Raw genomic sequence first — 21,287 nt, 5'->3', positions numbered from 1 at the left:
GATAAGGGAAGGGAGATGAGAGAAAATAGAGAACAAAGATTGGGGTAGGAGGTAGAAAGGAAAAACTCAGCCAGCCAGGAGCGGGAGTCACAAATAACTAACTAGTCTCTGATTAAGACGGCATAATGTCTACATGGGTGAAGTTAAATCATAGTCTGAATAGAAAGGCCTTCCATCCACTCCATAGCTAACTCCCTCCCCCTGCTCCTCCCACCAAAATATACACTTAGGAGAAAAAAATCTGAGAGAAACTGGCCCTAAAAGGAACCTGAGGTTAATAAGTGGGTTTGGCTTAATGCCCTGGGCCTTGTCCAAGTTCATCTTGAAAGAGATGGACATGAGAAGGGTAAATGGAAATGTTCCCTCTGGGCCACCACACAGGGATGGCACTGTGACGACCTACTCTCCAAATCCTAAATTATTTCTAGATACAGAGTGCCATGTGAAACACACAAAGACAGAACCATATGGTGTGCTGTATTCAAAGGTTTTTCTTATAGTTTCTCAACTCTCACAGACTTATTGTTTCCACAACTAAAGAACTACTGGCCAAAGTTTTAATGAAATTAAACCAAACCTCTCATCCTCTTATTCCCATCATCACATGACAGTTTTAGAATTCCACCACCTTTTAGATTCCCTGATTTATACTGGCTTTTAACTTCTGTCTTCTTTTACTTTGACTAACAAGAAACAAAAATTATGTTAAAAAGTATAATAAAGCTTCCATGGAAAGAGAACTTAGGGAAGAAAACCTAAACAAAAGTGAAATCTCTGCCTCATTATCATAAACCTTTTGCTCTTATGGAGTGAAGGTCATAGGGGTAAGAAGCAGGTTGTGGCTTGTCCTTGTAACTATTTCTGTGGCAGCGACTGGCATATTCTGGATAGTTCTCCGATCTCATTAGGAGCCTGTTATTTGAAAAGTGATCATGTTGCATTGATATGGCGTCTTTAAGCAAAAGTTGGCCAGGGAGTGTTTCCAGGCTGGCCATTTCCTGTTTGACAGTTTCTAATCCTATAAAGGTAACCTGGGTCTTCCCCCAAGGCAAATCAAAACAAAAGAGAACTAACACTGATCAATAAAATAAATCATGAAAAATATAATAGGTTAAAATGGCTTTTGGTAAATATAGCTTTATAAAAAAAAATTATGAAAGAGAACCTATGTTTGACATGCATAGAAAATGAGATGATTTTTTAAAAAAAGAAATTGGAAACTGAACTTAAAAAGAAAGATGTATTACCAAAGCACAGTTTTTATTAGTTTTCAGAAAAAAGAAAGCTCATTTTATTACAATTTGCCAAACTTACTGGCTATAAAATGGACTTGCGAAAAGATTTCTGGAACGTGATAAAAAGATCTATAGAGAAAATAGTGGAAGGAAGATTATGCATTCAAGTTATATTTTAGAGCGCAAAAGGCCTCTGAAAAACAAATTTCAAAGAACATATTCATACAAAGGAAGAAGGCTCTTTGATTTCTCATAAAGGCACAACTCTGATATCTTGTCTGTTCCCGGAGTGCAGGGAGCAGATTCAGTAGCAGAAATCTTTGCCTTACATTTTGGAGCAGCCTTGGGAGAGCAGCAGAGAGCTCTCACAGTCTGCCTGGAGGGCCCAGGGGGGCTTTCCAATTTAGAGCTCTGGTGCTCTTCTGCAGGATAAACAGCTCCGGATTCTTCTTTAATGACAACAGCATATCAGCTCCTTTTGAGGTTACAACATACATAAACAGGATCTGCCTCATATTTTCCAGTTGTGGAGGAGGGAAGGCAAAAAAAAAAAAAAAGGACCCCACAAACCTTTTCCTGCAGTTAACTGTGGAAGATGACTTGCTTTGACCCATATGCAAGACTGAAAAAAGGAAAGAAAGAACCACAGAATGGAAAATGTTCCCAGAAAGGAAACAGGAAAAGCATTACTTCTTCTGTGTGTGAGAACATCAGTGGACAATCAGAGGGGAGAAAGGTAATGCTGAACTCTAGGGTTTTACAAGAAAAGGGACGCAAGCTTAAGAAGAATGAGTAGAAAGGGTTCTTTTTTTTTTTTTTTTTTTTTGCGGTACGCGGGCCTCTCACTGTTGTGGCCTCTCCCGTTGCAGAGCACAGGCTCCGGATGTGCAGGCTCAGCGGCCATGGCTCACGGGCCCATCTGCTCCGTGGCATGTGGGATCCTCCCGGACCGGGGCACGAACCCGTGTCCCCTGCATCGGCAGGCGGACCCTCAACCACTGCGCCACCAGGGAAGCCCAGAAAGGGTTCTTAATAAAGCCTTCTTGGTGCCAAAACCCAGAGACATCAATTGAGAGGTCTTGCCGGGCACACACCCTGCTCTTCACTTTGGATGCTAAAGTTAACACTGGCTGTCAGGTTAGGTAGACAAGCAGGCTATTTCCCAGGATCCCCTGAGGGATCGGCTTGGCACTGAAAACTTCCTGCCTTTCAGGAAGCCCTAACAAAATGCGCCAAAAGAAGATATTTGCTCACAGAACTCACTTTCTTGCACCCTGAGCCCAAATTCCTTACTTGGTTTTGGACTGAAGGTCTAAAGGAAAAACCTCAAGATTTCTGTTTTATTGACCTAGGCCTACCAGTCTCCCCCCTCACCTCCCCTACCCCAATATTTTCCAGAAAGCTGCAGAGAAAACTACTTCATCTGTATTTAAATGTGTATATTAGTGGTGGGTCAACAAACTTTTCTGCATCATTCAAAACACTGAGCTGACAAAATCAGAGCCACAGAAGAAAATGAGAAACCAGTTAGTTTGGTTCAGAGGTAGAGGAGAAGCCAGCCAGAGACAACTCTGTTATCAGAAACCCAAGCTTGAGTCAAGGGGAGCTCTCAGAGCCATGGTCAGGTTTGAATCTGGATTTGGAAAGGCAGGGAATCATCTAGGACAGGTGGCCACTGAGAAAACCGTCTCCCATGTCTAGGCATGTTCCATTCCCAGCTAAATAATCCATGGGCTTGGGGAAATAACAGTTGAAGAAACTTGGCACATGAGATTTGAAGTAGCTAAGATCAGTGGACCTTTAATTCACAGCTTACTGCCTAGTGCTTTTGTCCTAAAACATGGTTCATGCAACACTCAAGAGAGTGGTAAGTCCAACTTGCTCATCTAAAAGAATGGCAGTCCTAAGACCATCAGGGATGACAGTTTTATCCCGACACGTGCTATTAGCTCGCCACAGGACAGACTAGTCCTATGAATCTCTGTAGGTAAGAGTCCTCTGTATTTCAGTTTCAGTCTATGGATCAAGATATCAAATAATAAAAATGCAATTAATTAGCTGATATGGCAAACCTCTCCTGAAGGCACCTGATAGATCATTGGTTCACACCTGGAAAGTTATGCAGTTGGGTGCCCAATGAGTATGAATCTTGAGAACCTTAATCACCTCTCCAGAGCAAAAGTTGTAACAGAGACTCTCTTGTGGAGGAAACCAACAGACAATGGCAGCTAAGAGAAAAAGAGACCAGGGCAGGAAGAAGAGGACAAGAGTTGAAATCAGGAGGGAAAGCTAGACATGGATCATCTGGGGAGGAACAATCTTGACCAGGATAGGTGAAGCAGAGTGACAGAAAGGTCTGAGCATGGACCAAGAAAGATATGTTCAGGGTCAGCCTCCAGGGCCACCAGCCCCAGCACATCAAAGATGTGCTTGGCTCTGGCTGGAATCAGGAGTACGAAGACTCACACCCTTGGGCTTTTCTAAACTTCCTCTATCCCTTCTTCCAGGTAAGTTTTAGTGAATGCTTTGAAACTGGGGAAGGTTTAGGAAGAGGCTGAAACAATATCCACTCTGACTGCTTTGCTCAGGTGGGGGCCCCGGCTACAGCAAGATGGGAGAGGTTGATAGTCTTAGCAGGGACTGAACATCTACTGAGGCAGTTCTCCCCCAGAGAACAGGAGGTCATGATCCCTATTTCTGACTTTCTTCTGGGTCTATAAGTTTCTCCATTATATCCAGCTATTTGTGTAGGAAGTGCAGGCTTTTTAGCAAGTGCATCTTTAATTAAAAGATGGAGTGGGTGAGAGAAAATCAGGATAAAATCTATTTTTCCTCTACTTCCCCAACATAAATTGATAGTGATATGTCTGAAATAGGGGCAATTATAAGGACTTGACATAAAAAGGAAGTTTAGAAATGTTAGCCCAACTAGACAAACCAATAAAACGAGTAGTTTCTCTTTAAAAACAAAAGTTTCTTAAGTCTAAAAAAGGGGCATTAGGGACTTCCCTGGTGGTCCAGTGGCTAAGACTCCGCACTCCCAATGCAGGAGCTGGGGTTTGATCCCTGGTCAGGGAACTGGATCCCACATGCCGCAACTAAGAGTTCTCATGCCGCAACTAAAAAAAGATCCCGCGTGCCCCAATTAAGACCCGGCACAGCCAAATCAATAATAAAGATAAATAAATAAATAAATAAATAAATAAGTGGGCATTACATAGGAGAGAGTTAAATAAGCAAAATCACACAGAGAGAAAACCACAATATTACTGGTATAAAATCCTTTTTCATAGGCAACTTTTGATGGGTTTGGAGCATCATCTTATTACAGCCCATATATTCTCTTAAATCGGCACAGTCTATTTTTAGGTTATATACCTTGCAATGTAGTTAGGTTAAGCTTAAACAGATTAGGAGAGTAAAGCAACATTATGTAAAACTCTAGTCCTAAGAAAAAGCAGAGTATTCAAAATCAGTACTAGTGTTAGAAGAGAGCAGGCAATTTTTTCTGATGACTCTTATCGGTTTTACTCTTATCACATTCTTTTAGTATTATGGTGATCAACTTCCCTCAAAAACCTACGAGGGAAAAGCAGTGATGCCCCCCCCCGTCCCTACCCCAGCCAAAAACTAATTTCAATCAATGTCCTAGAGCAACGTTCAACATTTCTTACATTAATGAGATTCAGATCTGTGCTCTGGCCATAACAGGGGTGAGCAAAGAGCATGTAGAGTTAGCCATTTGGTAATAATTACCCAAAGCTATGGCCTCTTTTATGCATACCTTATGGCAATGCCACGTGTGCATCCATAATCAAATGCTCTTAATTTTTAATGCGTGAGTTTTCCTTTTGAGGATCAAAAGGGTTCAGAATTGCGTTTGAAATGAGAAGGAAAAGAACGAGAAAAAAATCTCCCAATGTACCACAGACCTGAATTGCCATCTCAAATCAGATTTTTTTTTTTTAAGTTTGCCAAAATGAGCTGGAATTTCTTTATAGCTTTAGAGCCCTCTACAGCTCACGTCCAGGGCAGACATCAACTCTCAGTCTTCCAGCAATGCACGATTTCTCTGTGCGCACCCACAAGTAGACTGGTTTGCCACTCTCCCACCCCCCTCACTAACTCTGAAATTTCTAGCAAAAGAGAGATCTGTCAAAACAGGTTACTTGTACTTTTATTGGTTCCTCCAGACCATGACGACATTTCCTGAAAGGCAGTGCCAGGAAACTTATTAATGTCTGTGAAGAAGTGAAAGTTCTTATGAGCATAAACTGTCTGGTGCCCCAGGAGACTGCAGCCTGAAGGAACCCCTGGTCTTAGACTGCGACACTGACTCAATTGGCTGATACATTGGAACTCCAAATAGCACCATCAGAGGAGAGGAGGAAAGTGTCTTTCCAAAAAGAGGGGTCTGGGAGACACAACAGCCTATTTCCTCCCTTTCTCTTTTTTTTTTTTTTTTTGTAGTACACAGGCCTCTCACTGTTGTGGAGCACAGGCTCCAGCTGCACAGGCTCAGCGGCCATGGCTCACAGGCCCAGCCGCTCCGCGGCATGTGGGATCATCCTGGACCGGGGCACGAACCCGTGTCCCCGGTATCGGCAGACAGACTCTCAACCACTGCGCCACCAGGGAAGCCCACCTCCCTTTCTCTTAACGGCTTGCTTACCTAGAGTAGAGCATCTGACCAGGCATCTAATGACTGGCTCAGTCAAGCCTGTAACACCAATTAGTTAATCCATTCAAGTAGTTAATGGATCCTTCCCCAAGCAGGAGGGATAATAAGGCCTATACCTGGAAGAGGAGCGTGTGGCCTTCTCCACAAACGGGAAGAAAGAATCTATTCTAACATCCAGGTGCAGAAACAGAATTGCACCTTTTTACAGGACCTCAGCAATTTTGCTAAGGCTAGAGTCACATTGTGTGAGCACTTCACATGGCTGATCTTAAAAGAAGCAGGAGCTTTACAGAAGACTGGAAACTAAATTAAAAAAAAAAAACTTGTTTGAAGCACCGGACCTTTAGGAGACTTCCTAAAGTATTTCAACTGATATATTATTAAGTGCCAAAATCATGTGGGTACTTGCTAAGGTTATAACTGGGTATGTGGAGCAGAAAGGCAGCTCACTGCACTGCCATATCCCTCTATTTCACAGCGCCACCTGCTGGGTGAGGGTAGAAAGAGCTGAACTTTGTTTCTTGGACTGATAGCCTATGAATTCAAAAAAAGAAGAAAAGTCCCCAAACACTGAGAAACAGTGCTCTTTATGCTGGCACGTTCATAAAGAAGGGGACAGCTCTGCTCATTTTTGCTGCTGTCCTAGCCACCCACAGTCCAGTGATGAGTGTTTCCTTTGAAATGTCCCAACAGGAAATAGGAGCATTAAAACCAAGAACATAAAATATGGGCCTTGCATGTTGACTAGCTACATTCCCGCCTTAATAGGCAGGTCATTTGAATCATGACCTTTAAAAGCTGGAGGGTTTTCTCATTATCTTTAATAGAGCATTGTAAGTGTCCTTTACAGATGAAGTTAATTCTATTCTCATAATTAACCCTCTTCAGGAGAACATTTAATATCCGGCCTCAACGTAGTAAACACCTAAACTCAGCGCAGCTAAGAAAAAACTGTAGAGAAACATTCACTGTCACATAAAGCACTAGGTTCCATACCTGGAATGTTAAAAAGAAATTAATCCATATCTTAAGCACTGTTCATTCAACCTTGAACAGATACGTCAATTTCTCCTTGCTGAGGAAGAAGCTATAGGCCCAAACTGCCTCATCAGAAACTTCCAGGCCAAAAGTATTTCAGAATTTTTCAGATTTTATAAAGGTAAAATGGTACATTATGTATTATATAACACTTCCAGTGGGTTCTTGGGCTGGATCCACTAATCAAACAATATTCCTGCAGTAAGATATATGAATATTCACAGCCAATGATTAAAGACTCTAAATAGACTTGTGACAGTTCAGATCAGTTTTCTTTTCAAATGAGTTTGTATAAAACTTAACAAGTTGCACTTTGGGGGGCTTTTTGAATTTCAGAATTGAGGATAAAGGATTATGGACCTGCACAAGTCAGTCTTGATTTTAATGAAAAAGAGGCAAAGCAGTGGAAAAGGATTCTTTAGAAGGCTGAAACCCAGGTGTTCATCTTGGTTATTTGACTTTGTGGACATTACTTATTATTTTTAGCCTTGGTTTTCTTATTGATTGCATTGTGGTGGGGATGGTGGTGGGAGTGGCAGTGGATGGGTATTCCAAGATAGGCAGGAGGGAATCAGTATTCATCCAATGCCTACAGAGTTCCAGTCCTATGCTAACTGCTTCTAGTTCCTCAATATTATAAACAATAGTGTGATAAACAGTAGCTAAATCTTTATACATGTCCCTTATGATTTCTTTGGGATAAATACCTTAAAATGTACTTACTGGATCAAAAGACAATCTATAACTGTCTGACTGTCATCTGTTCGTCCGTCCATCCATCCATCCATCCATCCGGGTTTATGTCAACATTGCAAAATTGACTTAAAGGTAATTTACACTCCCAACAGCAGTGTGCAAGAGCACCTATTTCCTGTACCCTTGTCAATGCCAAGTGTGACCATTAACAAAATTCTGCCAATTTGAAATGTGAAAAATGGTATTTCTTCGATAAAACATGCATTTCTCTGATTGCCTTGCATTTTTACATAGGCTCCAGGTAATCTTCCACAATTTTATGAAGCAGTTATTCCTAAGTTTCTATTGTTAGTGGTAGATCCAGGTCTGTTTGACTTCAGAGCTTATCCTCCTCCCAGGAGCCCCTGTGAGCTCTGAATTGCATTGTGGAGGGGCTTGAAAGGGACCTTGGAGGTGGACTGGGTCTTTGGAACACAAGGGCACAAATGAGTTGTGGTGGCAGCTTTGATTGTATCTGTTGACTATGTTGTGCTTCTACACAGCGCTTCTCTACTGTACTAAGCCTAGAGGCTTCCTAGGTGGCCAAGAAAACCTCTTTGAAATAGCAGCCCTCATGGCTTAAGGCTTGGGGAGAGAACACAGGGAATGTATTTTAAATTATTATTCATCACTACTCAGAGCACGGTACAGTTTTTAGACTAGCTAATCATCAATCGATTTATTAACCAAAACCAGTATACTATTGACTTGGATAGCCTAGATATTGTGTTAATTCTAGCTGTTCCTCCCTCCCCATATGGGCTTACATTGGTATTAAAATTTAAATAACACATCAGCAAAACTCAGATAATACGACAGCATTTTAGATAAAGTGACTTTAGGTCAGACTCTATCTGCCAATCACACACTGTTCTCAGTCATTTATACCCATGGAGGAATGGGATGAACCAGACCCAGGGATTCAACAGGCATTCTAAAAGCCGTCATCTTTCTTACATATAAAACCCTCACCACGGTCTTAGCTACCAGCTTTCCAAGGTATGAGTGTCACATTCTTCCTATACTCTTACCTGCCCCACAGGAGAGGCACAAATAGCTTGTGAAAATGCTGAGAAAGAGCAACAAGGTAAAGGGTCAGTATAAATCAGTGTGAATAGAAATCCCCCACTTTAGGTCAACTGCCAGCACTGGAAATTTCTCTATTTCACAAATGCAGGCAGGGCTACCAAGGTGCAAAGCTCCTATATTTTATGGGACTGGGAATGTGTCTCTTGGTGACCCTGTGATGGATAATCCGATCACAGTCCAGGCTTGCTCTTCTGTATACAAAGCACACTTGAGCAGCAAATCTGTGTGACATACACATTTTCAGGTGTCTCTCTGAAGGAGACGAACAGATTTCTCTTGAAACAGAATATCCTGAGAGAAAACAAAAAACGACTGGCTGTAAATATGTCAAACAAAAATCTTTAACTGTGACTCAGGATTTCAGGAGTTGGTCTGGTCTCAGGTTGTTTAAGGAGCACAGTCTTCTGTATTATCCTTGCTTTAATACCCACTGTCCATGACATCACCATCCAAACCATTTATTTAGTCTGTTTTCAAGCTCACCACATGGCAAATGACTGCCTGCATGAACAAAACAATTCAGTTCTACAAGAATTCTTTGCAATTGAGACCCCTGGAGAGAAAAAAAAAAAGTGTAATTGCCATCTAAAAACATACTGAAATTTCTGTAAGTGGTTTTATAAATAAGTGACTGACTGTCATTAAAAGAGGAAGAAAAAACCCACAAAGAGCTGCAGAAGGCATTTCTGAATCTTGCAGACATAGTAAAGCAAAATCATAATGCTCTCATGAGCTCTTAGTTATCAGAAATCCTAGTTCGAATTTAGCCATTGACAGGTGGGCAAGGTAAGACAGATGATAATATCTTTCTGAGTAAAGACTAAGTTCTAACATCTCATAGCCCTTACAGTAGTGGTTTCCAAACTTTAGTATGCATCAGAATCATCTGGAAGAATTTAAAAAACAGGCTACTGGGCCCTACCCCCAAGAGTTGCTGACTTAGAAGGCCCAGGTAGGGCCCAATAAATTTGCGTATGTAACAAGTTCCCAGGTGATCCTGCTGGTCCAGGGACTACATTTTGAGCACCACTGCTGTATAGCGCAGAGCCCACCATTAGGCAAATGGTAGCTGGAAAATAAATGTATATTGATTAAATCGAATTCATCTTCAAAAATAATGTTTTCTTCCCCGCCCCAAATCTAATATGCTGGTGGACTGCTTTTTACAGGGCATAATAATTACCTGGAGAGTCTTGTTAAAACATAAAAGCTTCTTAAAACACAGATTACAGGGCCAAACCCCCACCCCCCAGATTCAGAATCAGCAGATCTGGAGTCGGTCTGAGAACCTGCATTTCTGATGCTGATGCAGCCAGTTCCCAGATGACACTTTGAGTAGCACTGGGGCAGCAATCCCCTTCCAGCTGCCACTAAACATCACACCAAGCAGATTTCTCAACGTATATCTCAATTACATAACTTTCCATATTCTATTTTATCATTTGGGCTCATGGTTTTCAATCCTATCAGACTTACCCTAAAGCAAGAGCTGTGTCTTATTTCTCCTTATATCGAACACGATGCCTATCACAGTGTTTTGTTATGAACACACAGGTGTGTGTCTGTGTGACATATGTTGGCAGATTGATATATACTGCATACATGGGTAGCAACAGGAGTACATATTTGTTTGTTTACTTAGGTTTCTTCTTGCTCAAATCTTCCCCCTACCAATCTATTTACTGCATGTAAATCTAATAAACGCTGAATTTCTTTAAAAATTAGTTGTTTGTTATAAAGCAGAAACTAACACACCATTGTAAAGCAATTATACTCCAATAAAAACGTTTAAAAAAACCCCTAAATTTTCATGAAGTATTTTATTGATATGCTAACTTCCATTTATCATCATTGTGGAATCAATGAGAAATTATGTGCAACTGAAAAGAGAAAAAAAATTAGTTGTTTGGCAAAATCAGTCTTATGTGGTAGATGGCAACACAGAACTTATTAAAAGCATTCTTATGTATGAGTATCATTCGCCAACATGCCCTCAATGAATCTGAGGCTAAAGAAAACCAGCAAGTGGAAATCACAAGTTCCATTAGGACTGTAAGCATTTTCCAAGCCCTCTGCCAGAGTCTCCCTTCCTCCACTCCAGGGCCTTCTATCCCCGAGAGAGCCAAGGGGTCCTTAAGTTCTCTGCATTTAATATTGGGCTGTATGTCAAAACATAAAGAATGAAAACTGGTTTATGCCATAAATTAAGCCAATAACTTACAGCACTCTTAATCCAGCATGGTGCTGGCAAACACATACATCAGTCCCACATTTGATGAGTGTCTTTAATGTTAAAAAGAAAAAAGTGTGTGTGTGTGTGTGTGTGAGTGTGGGTGGGTAGTTGAAAAGAGGCAGTGGGCCTGGGGAGCAGGTGACAGACTTGGCCCTTAGATATACAGGAGATAGTCTGAGGTTTTATCTACTTAGTAAGGTAAATTGCAAAGCAGAAGCTCATATAATGTTTACTTTGGTATGTCCTTCATCTTCCCCGTCTGCTACATCCCATACATTCTCAGAAGAAAATCCTGTACCTCTAGAAGAAAGGAGAGCCCTGGAAGGTTTAAAGCAGACTAAAACTCACTTTCAAAATCTCCATTCCAAAAAAAAAAATTCTACTTTTCTGGGATCTCTGAAATCAGAATAAAACAAAACCCAAACGAACAAACAAAAAACAAGGGCTCTACCACCTGCTTCTAGAAGGTCCAAAAAGTTAAGGTATGAGAAGAGGACTAGAAGCAACTTTTCCAGCCTTTGGTGGGAGCAGTCAGTACTGGCAATGGTTATGTTCGACAGTATTGATTTGTGATTTGTGTCTTGGGGGAAACATGTGGGGAGATTTTAACATTTCATTAGGTTTCATCTCCATACTTCAAATAACGGGACAAATCAGTTTATCTCTTCAACTGGAACCCTCTTTACAGATAGAAGAAATGAGATGCTTTCAAAAATTAATTTTCCCACTCTTCCCTGAAGTCCAGAGTTTTGATGAGGTTTTATGCAGGTTTTGACTTCTTTTCTTATGACCTTGTAAACTAGAAAACAAAAAAACTAGCTAATTAAGTTTTTTAAAATGAAAAGCCAAGCCCCCAAATTAAAACGATCCTTAAAATAACTTCTAAAAGACTGTCAAACTCTGGACAAGAAAGTATTCATCTCTGCACATTAGTTGCTAGTTGTTCAGGGTAGAGTAGAAGTTCAAGAGTCTTTAAAGTTGGTTTAGAAAGTTCCTTAAAAAAAAAACAACTATATATATATGTCTGTACATATATATATATATAAATTCACCTGGAGAAAACTAAAGCCATCATTCTTTGAACTACAGTAGTAAGCTATTTGGATAATATAATAATAATAATACTGTAATAATAATTATACTCATAGTAATAATACAACTATTTGGATATACAGCAATAAGCCATTCAGATCCTTACTGGTTGACTGAAATCATTATTAAGGATGAAGCCAATTTTAAAATTTTCTGTTAAAAATTTTTTTTTTAAACTGGGAAGACAGGGAAAAAGGAGATGAAATACCAGGGGTTATTTGAGAATAACCAGAACAGAAGTGCAATCTTGGGGTAAAAAGGTTTTAGATGACCAACAAGCAGCAGGTGAGGGTGCTGGTATTTTGGCAGTAAAGAAAACACAGTACTAAGTGGTAAAATAATGACAAAGAAACATTTAATATAGCTTGAAGTTCTTTTTGACTTTGGCAACAATGCCCTCCAAATTCTGTCTTGAAGATGGCTGAGAACTCCTAGAACCTTAGTCTCATGACTCAAAAGGAAACATCTATTTCTATGTTTCTCTCCTGTTGAACAAACTGCCTACTGGCTCAGAGAGATTAAATGAGGTGCTCAAGGTTACAGGACTAGAACCAGGTTTCATGATGTCCAGTCTGTTCAAGCAACTGAGAATGGGGAGGCCAGTTATGACAGTAATCTAGGCTGGAGGGGATGAGGCTTGGATCAGAGTAGTGGTAGGGGGAATGCTTGAGGAACCAGGACAAACCTACTTCAAGTGACATCTCAGCCTGGAAAAAGACTGGATTTCCTCAAGCCTAAGATACATGGCTTTTTTTTTTTTTTTTGCGGTACGCGGGCCTCTCACTGTTGTGGCCTCTCCCGTTGCGGAGCACAGGCTCCGGACGCGCAGGCTCAGCGGCCATGGCTCACGGGCCCAGCCGCTCCGCGGCATGTGGGATCTTCCCAGACCGGGGCACGAACCCGTATCCCCTGCATCGGCAGGCGGACCCTCAACCACTGCACCACCAGGGAAGCCCAGATACATGGCTTTTAAACTTCTTTCATAGTTTAAGAATTTTTGAGGTCAAGATGCAGCTTACAGTCAATGTTAAAAGAGAGGTAGAAGAGGTGATGTAGCTGTCAATGCTTGTGCAGGTGCCAACAACACAAATGTCTAGGAAGAGATAGTAGCATTTTGAAGCTTGGAGAGGCTGGGTGACTGTGTGAGGGGCTGACTGCAACATATGCAGTGGCAGAGAGGACAAGTGGGGAGTAATGGATGCTAAGACTGGAAAGGTATTAAATCTGTGTTAAAAGAAGAAAGAATTACCACAGATAGTGGACAGTTCCAGATCTCTAAGTACTATTAGGGAGGCAACATAGATGGCTAAAGGGAAGTAAAGTAGAAAGAGTAAGAACAAGTAAAATAAGGGCCTCAGAAAATTAACACCATGCGTGATCAGGTCTGGAATAACCAAGAACTGCCTACATCAACCAAACATTTAGATTCTAATCTCTAAGCAAAATGGTGTAGGGTCCTGAACCAGCTAAGAAGATGTTCAAAAGTCCACAAGCTTGGTCCCACCTGAGACTAACCAACTCCGAGTGTCTGAGGTGAGGCCCGGGGAACTGTTCAATGATGTACAGGGAGAGCCCGTTATCTCACAAACACACTGTGTACTTAGGGACAACTAATTTTTGGTACTTTAGGTTTACCTGCAAGGCTGCTATATATTTTAATATCTAAAAATGTGTGCCCCCCCTTTTATAACCGCACCTTTCTGCTTTCTATGTGCACATCTATTAGTCACTCAAGTAAGAAAATTTTGCTAGTAGACGTTACGGCAAAGAGTGTAGTTTCCGACTGTGGCTATTGCTGAGCTATTCCTGATCAACTCATGACTTCATGAGAATGTAGTTCTGCACCCTCCCATACCCATTTTAGAGCCACTTAGGCCTTGCTTATTTACACAGATCTGTATGGCTCAAAGAGATGTCCTATTTCTTTTTTAAACGTTGTTTTTTTTTTTTTTCCCTCAGCGAGAGGTGGTGGCTAGAGGTATTTTTTTCTCTTTTTTTCCTTGGTGGAGGTGCCATTCTAATTTGGTCTGATTTCATTTTCCTGTTCTGGTTTAGGGCATTAGCACAGTTTAAAGCTACCTTGCTAGAGGGAGACTTCTTCTCTTAGAAGTGCATTAGGTGGAAGGTCTGGGGATGTGTTGCAGAGAGGTGGAAGGGGAAGTGGAGTGGAAGATGGAAAAGCACTACAGCAGGAGTCTGCTGATCGTTTCTTCTTGCATGCTACTTTATCCCTTTACTCACCAACATCTTTCATTTTCTAAAACAGCAGATCAACAAATCCTCAGTGGCTCCCTATGACATAGAAAGTAAAGTCCAATCTCTTCAGCCTGACGTTGGAGGCCTTTCACCACACGGCCTCAAATTCCTCACACACCTCCTCCAGTTACCTCACATCCCCTCACATGCCTGGCACAGCTGAGGACGCAGCACTTGGAGCCCATCTTCCTCCCATCTCCTCAGTCCTCTCCTTTCTCTGAACTCCTCTAGCAGGAACTGTCTGTGTCACTCATTAGGGCTCTTAGTCATACTGGCCACATTTTAAATTAATGATTTCATACATGTATGATTTACCTCACTAACCAGACCAGAACTCCCCAAATTGGAGCCCCATGGGTTGAATTCAGCCCACATACATGTTTTGCTTGGCACCCACAATGTTTTTAAAGAACCTGAATTAGTTGCCAGAATTTTTAAAAAATCAGGAGATGGCACATAAGAAAAATCTGGATTTCTGACTTCTCCTGACAAGCTGGAAGCTCTGACAGTTCTGGGCCAGCATTCCAGGATGGTTCCAATCAGCTGGAGCTCTGTAATGATGATCCCTTCAGAGTGATGTATCCTTTCCACTTCGGCAGAGCCCCGGTCAGCCCTCTGTCCTGCGCCTGGCCCCTTCCTGCTCTCACAGACCTTCCTGTCTCCTGCAGTCGTTTAAACTTGCAACCTCTGAACTTCACCCTGTGTCCTTGGAGGGTATGGTCTTTGTCTTCATCTCCTCACCTCCTCAGTGCTTAGCACACTGCTATTTACATAACAGGTGCTGAAAAAATACTTCCTGAATGGAAGCAAGAAAGGCCAGAATCGAAGAAGCAGATGAAAGTGATGGATCAGGGAGATGAGGATTAAAGGAGGCCAAGGGTAAGGACAAATGATGAAGTGTTTTCCAGTGCCTCAAAAAGGATGTGAAATGGAAGACCTTGTTCCTTTACGGCTTCAAATGGCAGTGATTTATAAAGCTCTTTTAGAAAATTAAAAGAGGTATTTCACTTTCAAAATGATAATTTCCCAGAAGCGGGACAAGAGAAACGACGTAGGTTATCTAATGACGCTCTTCAACTCTGAGTATACTTACTGTTTTCAATAGTGAAGTGAGTCAGTCTGTCCTTTTTTAAAGAAAAACCACAAAACTTTAAGGCTTACTTTGTACTGCTGACTAGGTAAAAGAGAAGTTACCCTAAAGGCTGCCTTCATTTCACGTCTATTTACAAAATCTCAAAAGAAATACACTGTAAGAGATGCATGTTTCCAAGGATGTTTTCCTGAACTTGGACCAAATCCCTTCTGGGTGTCATCTAAGCTGCCCCTTTCCACTCAAATAAGAGTGAAGTTCAAAAGGTTAGGAAGAGCAGGGTTCCAGAATATTAAACACATGATTCAATGACTGAACTTTAAGTTAAACTTCACAGATGGAACTGTGGTTCCAGAGAAGTCAGGCCTTAATTCACAGTTCTAACACTGGAGGTTTTACAGAACCTCCCCCTTCTACCAAAAAGCCTCTGAATTTTATTGCTGAGGGAAAGGAGGGAAAAACTGGTCTTACTGATCTGTTGATACCTCTGGGTTTGAGGGTATGAAGTGAATTGAGTTGGTGCTAAGGTGCTGGGGAATTCAGAGAAGAGGTGGAGAGACTTCAACTTGTCCACTGTGAAAGTTTGTGTTTGAACTAGAAGTTTGAGGAACTAAAGCTGAGCAAAGCTTTAGATTTGGGATGTGAGTATCTCAAGCTGCTGGGACAGAGAGGAGGTCACTAATGGGAAATTTGTAGAGGCATCCAAGAACAGACATCTGCCTCACTTAACTATTTGTCAAGTTGTTTCTGTCTGCCTGCAGAGTTGACCTCATTTTTCATTTCAAGAAATTATGACTTAAAATCCATACCCACTTATAAGCACCAAATTATGGAATGTTTCATTCTGTAGGTAGTGGCTTATCACAGTTTCTAAAATCCCGAACTGCTCGGTGTCCTGTGCAGTATCTGAGAGACAGTAGCATGTGGTAGGTAATAGCATGGGTTCTGGGGGCAGACAAGACTTAGGCTGGAGTCCTAACTCTGCTAGTCAGTGGATCTGGAGCCCTAGGAAAGTCAGATAACTTTTTCCAGCCACAGTTTTCTCACCCTAGAAAGGAGAATAAAAATGGTACAATTGCATGGGATGATTTTGAGGTGTGAGTGAAAGAGTGCATTCAGACTACTTAGCACAGCACCCTGCAGGGAGTCAGCCCCCAATAACAAGTTATTTTCATCAGGGTCTCTCACAATGTAGGAAAATTTAGATGGTCAGTTGGGTGATAGGTCATCAGGATCTTCGAGGAGTACATAAATTGGCTTGGCATTGTGCTCACAGTTCGTAATTCTAAACAAGGTTGAGGTCAGTAACTCCTGTCAGAAGAACTTGGGCTCTGAATGATTTTTCCAGCAGGAGGGATATTATGCTGAGCCAGCCCTGCTCACGCCTCTGCCTTCTGTGATTAAATAAATGCATTTCTGAACCAGCCGGGCAAGCGAAGGCTACTCTGCATGAAGCCTACTGTCCCATATGGGGCCTGCTCCCATAGCCTTGAATTTTAACGAATTGAGCTAACTGGTAACAGTTAACCAGAGACATGCTCCCTACTTGCAGGAGGCCAGCAGACTTTTACGGGGACACATCACGAAAACTTTAATAAGATGCAGAACACAAAATGCATTTCAGTAATACACAAGAACATGTAATGTTTCAGAGTTTGGAAAAACCACAGCCACTCTGTCCATTCCAATTTATAAGCAGACTCTATAGCCTGAGAGGTCTGGGCTTTTATTGGCCTTTTTCCCTGATGATGTAATGGGTATCTGAAACTGACAAACCTAAAGCTGGACGAGAAGCTCAGAACTAGAGATCACGTCATCTTTCCTTAAAGTAACATCTAACTTCCTGCTTGCTTTCCTGTAGAAAGACTGGATACTTGAGGAACATAGAATCACAGAATATTAGAACTAGAAGAGTCTTCAGTGCTTATCTAGTCCACTGGAGGAGCAAGGAAACCATGTGATACACAAAGATTATACAGCTAAATGTTGGCTCTGCCAGTACCAAAGTTTCCCTGACTCAAGGTCCAGAACTTTCCATTAAAGTTGCCATCCTGAGCCATCCAACCATCAGTTCCTCTCACAAAGTTATCCTGAAATTGGGGGACAAACCACTTGTTTATTTTTTTAATGGCCTAGTTGTATGGATGTCCAAAGCAAGGAGACAAAACAAATAGCTATAAGCAAAGCTTAGCTATAGCTTATAGCTGCCTATAAACTCAACATTAGCTGTGTTAATTATATTATGACACACTTGTTAATCTCTAGCATATAAACCAGCAAGTGCTAGAAGCACTTCTCACCTAGATGCTAAAATGTTATCTCTATTTAGCTCAAATAGAATATACTATGAACTTGCCTTATCTTTGTATCACCAGCTAGTAAGCATTCAGTAACTGCCATTTATTGATTTTAATATTGAGTTACTTTTGTTTAAAAGGGACATTTCTAGGTTATTAAACAAAAGTTCCTAAAAAGCCTTTCATAAAAATTTAAAGAGTAGATGTGAGGTCTAGAAAATTTAATAATATTTATGGAATATCAGTCGGTGGTTCATCAGTTCATCAGCTAGAAATGTTGTGAGGAAATCCCAGAACTTAGATTCACTACAGTAACCAGAGTCTTGTCACACTCTCAGCCAGTAATAATTCTTGGTACCCTAATATTTTTCTATTTAAAATGCACCTAAATAGATTTCCTCTCTATTCCCTGCCTTTTTCTCTTTAAGCCCCAGCTTAAGATCTTGGTCCACCATAGTTGACATCCATGGCCTACCATTCACCTGGTACCTACATACTACCTTGGGCAAGTATGAATCTTCTTATATTTGTGCCTTATATCCACAACCAGATCAATCAGGATCTCCTTCCTTGAATACTGCCTTAGTTCAGGCTGCTGTGACAGAATACCATAGACTGAGTGGCTTATAAACAACAGAAATTTATTTCTCACAGTTCTGAAGGCTGGAAGTCCAAGATCAGGGTGTCAGCATGGTCAAATCCTGGTGAGGGTTCTCATCTGGATTGTAGATTGCCGACTTCGTATCCTCCCACAGTGAAGAGCAGAGAGAGGAAGCAATCTCTCTCATGATTCTTATAAGGGCACTAATTTCATTCATGAGGATGCTGCCCTCATAACCTCATCCAATCCTAATTACCTCCCAAGGGTCCTACCTCCTAATACCATCACATTGCAGGGAGAGAGTAGGGGTTCAACATACCAATTTGGGGTGGGGGAGCACACAATTCAGTCTATAACAAAGGTCTAAGACCAAGCTAGGGCTCTGCACACATGGGTTGTCCATGATACAATCTATCCTATCAGAAAAATGAGGGCACTGTACAGATAGTCTTTAGACTCCTTAGGGGTAGTCATGAAAAACCTAATATAATGTTGCAGAAGGGTAAAATAATTTAACATAAACAAGTGAGAATGTATACAATATTGAGAACATTCTGAAATGTTAAGGTTAGAATTTTCTTGAGTTACATAATTCTTTTTTCTAAATTTTTGGGATAATCACAAAAATTATCCTCCTCTCAAGAGTGAGGACTAAAGCAGCAAGGAAGCAGCAAGGATGAGTAAGAAGGGCCAAAAGAGGCTCCACAGGATAGGAAAGGGCATTCAGAAGTTTCTAGAAGGGCCTGGGCTGTGATTAATGAAGTCCAAGCTTAAGAGAGAAATATGAGGCTGAATTTGAAATTAACTCCCACTCGTGAAAATTTCAGCTCTTGCATATGAATTCAACTGTAACACCAGAGATGGTGAGAAAAAATGGGTGGGAAGGCTATGGAGTCCAGAGGCACTGTGATTAAAGGTGTACATCTCACCCCCGAGCTTGAAGGATATTGGTGGAAATCTGCCAAAAGACAGTGCAAAACAGAGGGAAAGGAAACCAATGATCTGCCCTCCTTTGCTCCAGTGTGTTCAATGTAGTTTCTTTGAACCACATTAGGTAAAAAATTAAGGTTGAATTCCTAAGGCTTGAGCCAGGGCTGACAGCTCAAATGCCAACATGGGCCAGACAGGTAACATAAACAAATGAAGTGGTCCAGTCCAGAGAGGTACACAGTGTAGGCAGGAGCCCGTCATGCTCTGTCTGAAGGGACAGCTGCAGAAATGTGGGCCTAGGGTTGCCAAATCTGCCGAGTTTTTAAGAAAAGCCAGATATCTGGATTTCTCTCTGAAATCTGCTATTGTTAGTAATTAATTAAATTTATTTAAAAAACCATTAAGTAGATCAAAGAAAACATATATGGGGAGGAATGTGGTGCCTGGGCTAGTTTGTGATCTTTTCTCTGGACCGCTTCTTCAGTCCAATTGCAACTTCAGTTAAGGAATGGATTTAAACATGACATGCTATCTTGAAGGCATGCAAATATCTGATCTTTGGCCAGTCCTGAGAATACTAGGGACACTCGAGAGGCAAAAGAAATGTGTATAATGGAACTCTTCACAGCTAATACCTTGGGGAGAATATTACACAAGTTTAAGTAAGCCTAATGTCCAGATGTACAAAGAACAACATATAGAATTTAGGAAGAAGAGAAGTGTGGGCCAGAGTCAATGCCTGAAAACACTTGTATGCAATTTACTTTGATTCTAGTAGGAAGCTGCATTTGAATACTGCAGAATAAAACCTGGTCCTGAGGGGCAATTTTATAAAATGATACAGACTCAGCATGAGCTACAGCAGTGACCAGAGAATTGATTAGTTAGGGTTTCTGTGACTCTGGATACATTTCCAGGTAAGAGAGATATTATAGTGAAAACAAATATCCACGTCCCAAGTGGATGGAAATCTCAAGATTGCTTTGTTTCAGATTAGAAAAATAAAAGTGCTTAAGTGTAGACCCCTAAATGCTCAGGGGAGTGAGAGACTTTAACAGGATTCTTACTATCTGTACCAGGTTGATTAGTGTGTCTCCCCTTCTCCCTCCATTCATGTTCACTGAGAACCTGTGAATATGGCTTTATTTGGAAATACGGTTTTTGCAGATGTAAACAAGATGAGGTCATACTGGATGAGGGTGGGCCCTAATCCAATGATTGGTGTCCTTATAAGAAGAGGGAATTTGGACACAGACACACATTGAGGGAAGACCACCATGTGAAGACAGAAGCAGATTTTGGAGTTACCACTACCACCACCCAAAGAATGCTGAGGACTACTGGCATCCATCAGATGCTACAAGAGTCAAGGAAGGATTCTTCCCTAGAGCCTTTGGAGGAAGAGGCAAGGCCCTGCTGGCACCATGATTTCAGCCTTCTAGCCTCCAGAACTGTGATAGAATAAATTTCTGTTGTTATAAACCACCCAGTTTGTGATAATTTGTTACCACAGACCTAGAAAACTGTTTTTTTTTCAAGCCACTTCTGGAATGGAAGGCTTGCTGTGGTGAATTATACAATGACTTACAATTATGCCCCAAATTGGAGCAATATGTAGGGTATAAGAGATAAAGGCACAGGAAGCATTCTGTCAACAGAGCATGAAAACCCTCGTTTTTGGAGAGAATGGAAATAAAAAATAATGACCACTAACCAAATGGAGAGCAAGAGAACTTACAATTCCAGTGGTGTTATACATAGCATTTATCCCAGAGTTGAACTAAATTTAATTTCATTTAGGGGAAATTACACATTACAGATTTTAAAAATTCCTGTCATCTTTTCCTTGCCCAACTTAGTTTCCTTTCTGTGAAATAAAACCAAGCCCTAGAAAATAACTACAAGACACTTTAGTTTCTTCATATATCTAAAGAACAAGATTAAAAATTAAGTTATTTATAACTTTGTCCCACTCCATATGTAGAAAGTTTTCCTAATATACACTTACAT

At 41.1% G+C, this 21,287-nt stretch overlaps 1 protein-coding gene across 3 annotated transcripts in view; it reads right to left on the bottom strand.

Annotated features, from left to right (window-relative positions):
- The window catches only part of CMSS1 (cms1 ribosomal small subunit homolog), a 396,516-nt gene that overhangs the window by 111,397 nt on the left and 263,832 nt on the right, over window positions 1–21,287 (bottom strand). The gene's annotated exons all lie outside the window — the stretch shown is intronic.

Source organism: Mesoplodon bidens, assembly GCF_964165515.1.
Source record: "Mesoplodon bidens genome assembly, chromosome: 5".
Taxonomy (NCBI): Eukaryota; Metazoa; Chordata; class Mammalia; order Artiodactyla; family Ziphiidae; genus Mesoplodon; species Mesoplodon bidens.
Note: the sequence above shows the minus strand (reverse complement) of the source record. Positions and strands in the feature narration are given on the sequence as shown.